Source organism: Corvus cornix, chromosome 1 (assembly GCF_000738735.6).
Source record: "Corvus cornix cornix isolate S_Up_H32 chromosome 1, ASM73873v5, whole genome shotgun sequence".
NCBI lineage: Eukaryota > Metazoa > Chordata > Aves > Passeriformes > Corvidae > Corvus > Corvus cornix.
This window is the reverse complement of record NC_046332.1, coordinates 9,457,623-9,465,310: the sequence shown is the minus strand read 5'-3', so window position 1 is coordinate 9,465,310 and position 7,688 is coordinate 9,457,623.

Sequence of the window (7,688 nt, the reverse complement as noted above, 5' to 3'; positions counted from 1 at the left end):
ATGATATAAAGCCCTTAGGTGTTTTTTTTTGTTATCGCCTTTTCATTTTGATCAAAGAAGTCATTATTCACCACAAATGTCAAGTTTTGCTCAGTGTGGTTTTCCCAGCTTTATTGGGGAATTAGAAATTACCTCAATTTTTAAATTTACATAGAAAACTGCCCAGATGTTTGGTGGGGTTTTGTTTGTTTGCTTGTGTTACGTTGTATAGCAGGGCTCAAGAAGGACAGATGAAGGAAATATTTGGAAAGTAGAGGGAATAGGAACTGGTGAATAACAAGGGGGGCAGTCCAAGCTCCCCAAATTGTGACTCTCTGAGGCAACTGCATGGTTAATATTGCTATTACAGTCGTACTCTTTTCTCTCCTTGTTGTCTCTTAAACATATCATAAACCAGTGATATTTTGGGAGAACAGTTCCTACCACTGATCCTGCTTTAAAATTTCTAAATAAAAACACATAAAAATTACTGGATCTGTGATTCTTGTTAAATTAGTAACCAACATCAAAATGCAAAGGGGAATGTGTGACTAAAAAATGTTTGAAGGTATTATAAGGCAAACATCTCCTGATAGATGGAGAGAAGAAATGAGTTGTCTTGTCTGTAAGTTTGTTTTTATTTTAAGTTGTAGAACTGCAAAAGACAGAATGACAAGTCAGTTTAAAGCTTTAGACAACTTCACAAAGTGTTTCCAAAGAGTAAGCTACATGCTTGTGTCCATTCTTACCAAGAAAATCATATAAACACCTGACAACATTTTTGTCACGTTCATAATTCTGTGAACTCCATATATGCTTCAAATATTGGCTTTTAGTGATATGTGAATTTGGGAAGAACTTCTGATTTGGGACTCAGTTGAAGAAATTAACATTTACAGTTATTTTTACAGCACAGAGAACAATGTTCATACTTTTGGGAAATTACTGGAATAATCTGTTGTGATCTTCCAATAGAACAGCATTTTGTAGAGTTTTAATATTTTGTCAAAATAACTGAAGTACTTTCTTTCTTGTCCCATGGAAAATGTCTGAGAATTTGCTGCTTTTTAACTATGACAAACTAAATAGGATCTGCTAGTTTTATTTCAGGAACACAGTCCTTAAAATGTCAATTCACAAGATGTCTTACTGAAAAAAAAATGAATAAAAATGAGTATAGGATACAAGTTAGTGGGTATTCAACATCAGGCAGTTAATTTGATCGAAAGCTATTAATATTATCTCATTAGAAGCATTAGAAGAAACAACTCCCATTATTAGACTTCTAGTTTTTCAAAAGGACTATGGCTAGGCAAGAGACACTCTTTTCCACTCCTGCATTTATTAAAATCTTCACTGAATACCTGTTTCTATATTTAGGTGATGATATCACAGCTCATTACCAGTGAACAAATTAGTTTGAATCAGAATCCAATCTACCTGTCGTTCAAGGGAATAGCGTGCATGGGAAGTGTTCTCCGTGGTGCTCTGCAAGGGATCACCTGCATTTTTGCTCACTAGAATAAGTCAGTAAGGGACAGGAGAGCACCAGCGATGTACTGGTTTTTTCCTCTGACCTGGGATGTGAACATTTTGAATGGAGAAAGTATTGCTGTTTTTTCATTAGCGTGAACTTTTTCTTTTCAAACTCTCCCTCTTAACATTTTCAGGATCAATCAAATCCTTTTTCAGAGCAAATGTTTTAGTCCTATGTGAGGAATCTTTAATTAATGCTAACCAGCAGAGCAAAGACATGGCTATAGGTGCTGTGACAAAGCTGTAGGAGGTTTGATCAGCCTAGAACTGAGGTTGTTAAAAAGTAGGAGACTCAAATTCATTGAGCCCAGGCTTGGGGCACTGACACTTCAGCAACTCCAGTGCTGGGGCCACTTGTCATTGCTGAGATAGATATTTTCATTCCTCTGGGCCCCAGTAAATATGTTACTACATCACACCATGTAGGAAAGCTATAAGCAGGGGGTCTTGGGAGAGATCATGGAGCCTGACGGCTGGGGCCTACCAGGAGCAGCAGATACGGGTCTAAGTAGAAGAGCAAAATAAACTTTTGTTCCTTCCATTTCCACCATGACTGTCCCAATCACAGTACTATTAAAACTGAGTCCCAGGCCTTCTGGCTTTCACAGGGAATGTGTATGTGTATGTATGTGTGTGTGTGTGAGAGAGAGAGAAATCCAGTAGAAATATTTTGATGGATTTGACCCAGTTTTGGAACTATTTTTCAGGTCAGCTGAAGCTGTTCTTTTTTGATGAATAAATCATTTGTATACATTCCTCTGCTCTGCTCTAATGGGGTGAACAATTGATGGCAGTGAGGTGATGTATAACACCCATCCATCTTACTAGATGGTCACAATAATTGAGCTAAGTAGTTAATTAAGGTAGATGTGCCCCAGCACTGCATCCACTTCCACCAGTACAGCTTCACCCTTGAGCAAAGGCGAATGAAGGAATAGTGGAGGGATGCTGAATGTTTTGGAGCTTTTGAAGGTTTCTTCAAGAGTGAGTGAACATCTTGACCAAGACTTTCCCAGTCTAAGCCAGCTGTCAGATGTCATACCACAGAAAATACTCAGAGGTCCAACTTTTCCTGAGCAATTGATTATTTGCAATCAAAGAAAATTTCTCTTTGAAATGCTCCTTCTCTCTTAATTGATGAAAAAATAAAGTATTTTAGTCATGCAATGAGTAAGACACTTGCTGAAAGATGACCACAATTTAAACATTTTGGGTTTTGGCTAAGTCACTGTGCATTGCAGATCATCCCAATTGAGTAACCAATTTCCTTTTCTGAGGTTTTGTATTTCTTTTACCTTGAAGTTTTGGGATAAAATAATCCTGGGAGAAAAAAAATGCAGAAAAATGATGATTTTTTTTCACTTAGTTCCAAGTAGCAGCAACTGGATTAGGGTCTTAGTCAAAACCTGAGAACAAAAACAAAAGAAAAACAGGAAAGCAGGCACAATCGGTGTTGGGGGTTTTTCTAACAAGCTATTATTTAAAGTGAATGTGTGTTGTAATTGACAATCACATCTTACGTATCCACAAACTTGAAATTGTTATGAAGATGTTTAGGCCTTATCACACCTTAATTTTCCTTTTTTCAGTTACAATGTAATGATGCATATCGTGCAGTGATGAACAATGCAGATGGATTAGTCTTAAAATTGATGGACTAGTATTGTGAGAACACAGTGGGTTTTTTATGCCAAGCAAGTTATGAAACTATCATGATAAAGATGACTTATAGATTCATTAGTTTTTTGCAAGTGCTGTCTGTCAGGTAATGTCTAGTCAAAATAGACTCAAAATGAAAATAACAACAACAGCAATCTTTGCAATAAGAATTCTCTTAGAAGGGTGAAGGTACTTTGTTGACTAACTCAGGTAGACTACTCATATTGTATTGGAATGCTCTTGGTTCATGCCCCTTCTTTGCCAAGGAGGGATTAGGCTAGCTGCTCAAAACCAAAGAATTATTTGAATCTGGATTTCCATCTCTCTTTGGGTTTGATTAATCTGCTCCTGTAGTAAAAAACGTTGATCTTTTGTGCTTTCCTATCACAAAAATGTAAATGTGTTTCAGGCTCAAATCTTAATGCAGGATATTTTCAGGCCATGCAGAAAGAAAAAAGTGACAATAAATTTGGTAACAATATCACCGATGTTGTGTTTCATGATCTTGTATATTAGTATTTAATTTGCATCCAGAGGTCTTATTTAAGGACAGCTCTGTGGAAAGCACAGTATGAACACATGGCACTGTCCAAAAAGAGGTTATTATCTAAATAAAAATGTCAATAAAGAATGAAATGACTAGCCATAGGCCAGCTACCAGGGTTTTTGATTTCCATTTGTGTACTCTGACTCTCATCACCTTTTGCAGCACACACCTCATATCTGCTCTGACTAATTTCTTCTGGGGAGGCAGGGGTAGCGTGAAATCATCTGTGCATTGCACGAGTGATCCAACCGTGGCTCATTTCTCTGATTTCCCTGAAAATAATTTCGATGTGATTACCCAAGCATGTAAAATGGTCAATAAGTAGAACATAGAAAATGTAGTTTTGGATACCAAATTCAGTTGTTCTGGTGATTATGAATAAACTTCTGAGTGAAATGAAATTATTTAGGTTTCTCTTGAGAACAGACCCAAAGTAAAACAATTAGCAGCATTCCAGAGAATGCAGAATTTGGAACATGTGAAGAATGGGAATTAGTTGTTGATGTTCCAAGAGCAATTGCTCCCAGGGACCCCATATCTCTTAAATCAGCTAGAAGACCATCTGCTCCAAAAGATTTATCAATTACTATATTTCTGTTTAAAGCAGTTTAAAGTACACAGTTTTACTTCTCTATGTCTCCTTTCTGTTGAAAAGCTTTATAGCTTTCGTGAAAGTTTTTAATGAAAAACTTCCATGATGAGCATCCAACTGACTGTGACTTGTCATTACCCACCCAGATGCAGGCTCCATTTTATAATGATTCCAAAATCTGTAGTGTCTGAAACATAAAATGTATAAAATTTATAACTGTTGTGAACTAAAAAAATACCACATTCCTATTGCATTTTGTCTTGTGTTAGGCAGCAGTGCAAGGAAAACAGGGCCAGCTTCTTGATTGGGTGCCTGGCTTATAATTCTTAAATACACAGGAAAATCTATGTTTTCAAGCATCTGCTATTAAACTAATATTGGAAATTTTTCCGCAAAACTTCTGCCCCAAAATGATTTCAGCCCACAATTATAAGATTTATACATTCTTACAAACTTACTTAAGCTGGACTTCTGGCCTCTTGTCAGTATTGAATATTATAGGTCATATAACTGGATTATGAAGGACATCTTTACATCCTACCACTAGATCTCAGGGAACTAGGGGATTGGGCAGTAATGAAAGCACAGTCCTAAAAGCATTTATTACATAAACCATGTATTTTATATATATATAGATCTGTTGTTTCTGCATGTAATCATTACATCAAAATCTTTGCTATAAACACTTCATCTTTAGGATATCTCTCTTTCATCAAAGTTTTTGTGCTTGATCTCACTTCTTGTTTTAGCAGAACAGCAAAGGCATGTGTCTGTCCATACTGCTCGGGGCTGCGCTCTGGACTGCACCGGGAAATCCAGAGCCATCTGTCCTGGCACTTGGAGGATTTCATCCCAACCCATGTTGCTGGTTGTTTGTTTTCTGTTAAAAGAACATTTCTATTTATTAGGAAATGCGTGTTAGACACTTTGACACTAGAATTTGGTGCATATCTTTGGGTTAACTTGGCCAAAATGATTTATAGCTGTTTGTTCATGACCAGCATCCATTAGTGGAAAATGCTGTCCAAGTAAAATCCCATGGGAGAGGAGCACAATGGGGCCTTGTTAGAAGCTATCTGCACAGCCAGCACCCCAGCCACCACTGAGTGCAGGCGCAGTTACCTGACAGCCTTGCTCTGGACATGCAACTATACAGTTAGCGACCTTTTAAATTCTCTTCCTATTCTTATTTTGCCTTCCTGAATTTTCAGAGATGGATAGAATTCAGTCAGCAGCACTGAATAGCTGCTCTGCAGAAGGGGTGAGCCAAATTACAGACTGCAATCTGATGCTGTTCCAGCGATTAGCACCTGATCCTCGTGTAGTCCCATTAAAACTTCCTAATGTAGTAAGCATGAGTAAGCATATCATTATCCAATCCTGGCTGAACATGCACCCTTCACATCTGATGGCATCTCTCATTTAGTACAAATGAATGCTTCGTCCTGTACATTAAGTATGAGATGAGGGAGGGAGGAAAAGGGGCAGTAAATGGTCTTCCCCATGGTAGGCTGAAGAGAATGATTGGATCATAGCCTCTTTATCCTGTGGTAAAGTACTTTGTAAATAATATAGGAGCTAAAGTACGCTACAGGAAATTGGGGAGTTAAGAATGAAAATGGACCTCCTGAATAGATGCACATTACAGTAAGTGCTGACTGCCAATTTTGAGACAAGCTAGGTCATGACTGCCTTTTTACTTTCACTGTTTCATGACTAGGTAAAAGATTCCAGCAACATTGGAATACGTTCAGCGTCTTATAATGGAGTTTTCTCCTGCAGAATTGTGAAAGCAAATGGACTGATGCCTTGCCTACATTGATGGGAAACTTCTGACATGACAGGGCACTTTACATCCAGGATTATAAGCCTGTTGGGATAGCTACTGGGCCTTGGGAATAAACAGGCAGAAGGGAAACACTGGCACCACCATTTTCAGTTCTATGACAAGTTATTAGTCTGAAAATAAGGATAGCAAGGTCCATCTCTGTAAAATTTAGTAATTTATGAAAGCTGTGGGTTTGGGATTTTGTTTTGTTTTGGATTTTTGTTGTTGTTTGGGTTTTGTTTGTTTTTGGGGGTTTTTGGCGGTTTTTCTTTTGTTTGTTTTTGGGGGTTTTTGGCGGTTTTTTTGTTTGTTTGTTTTTGGGGGTTTTTTTTGTGGTGGTGGTGTGTTTTTGGGGTTTTTTTTGTTTGGTTGGTTGGTTCATTGGGTTTTGGTTTTTTGGGTTCTTAAACTTGTTTGGGAATTTCTTAGCCAAAAAAATTACTTTGATCCCAACACCTTTAACCCTCTTATATTTAACTCCCCTGCTAATCAATACTACGCTGGTTTCCAATTAACTTATTGGAGCTACAGAGATGTTTTGAAACCACAGTACATGTGGTTTTACCTAAGAATTTAAAACCAGACTTAAAAGATTTAACAAAAAAGGGTGTGTCAAGTGTCACAGTGGCCGCTAGTGACCGCTGCTGTCCACTGCCCAGGCTAGCTCCAGTGGTGTGTGACAGGAGTGGGGAGCAGCTGGAGGCACGGAGCTTTAGAGCTGCTCCTCTGAAGCCTCTGCTCTATCCTGCAGAGCACCAGCTCCAGACACTGTAGCAGCCAGCAGCCCCCGACGAAGGGAGAGATAAAAAGTAGTGAGGAGGCTTGCCCCCAGGGCTAATCCAACTTTATTGAAGGGAATCCACAGAGGACAAGCAACAGTTTCAATGCGACCATGCCAACACCAACTAGGGACCAATAAGCGGGTTAGGAGGGAGGGACGCCGGAGGGATGGACTCACACCTGGTCCAATGGTCTTGGTGGGTGGAGGGAGAGGGGTCACATGTCCCAATGGGGCGTCGAGGTTACTGACGGGGACCATATAAAGGTAATTATGGAGGGCTCAGGTGATGGACACCGAACTTTTGGGAACAACAGGAGGGGTTTGGGTGATTGATAGGGAAAGAGCCAGAACAAGGGGAGGGGATAACCATATTGGGAACACTGGGGGAGCGGCTTGGGTCTGGGGCAAACACACTGGGAGTGGGAGTGGGGAAGGTAGGGATGAACCATTGGGATACAAAGAATATACAAAGAACATATGAAAACACAATAAAAATATCACATCACCACAGTCAAGGAAGGAAAAAAAAAAAAACCCTAACCTTCTATTGCCCTTCTCTCCTGGGCAAAGCTTTCACGCCATAACACTGGCCAGCTTACCTTGTATTCAGACATTTCTGTAAGTATTAAAACATATCCGTGCATAATAATACAGAAATATTGTAATAAGGAAAACAATTTAGAAGTTCACTAAAGAGAACCGCTCAAATATCTGCAACAAATATCTATATTTCACTTTTTTTCTACAGTTCCTTTATATTTAAGAA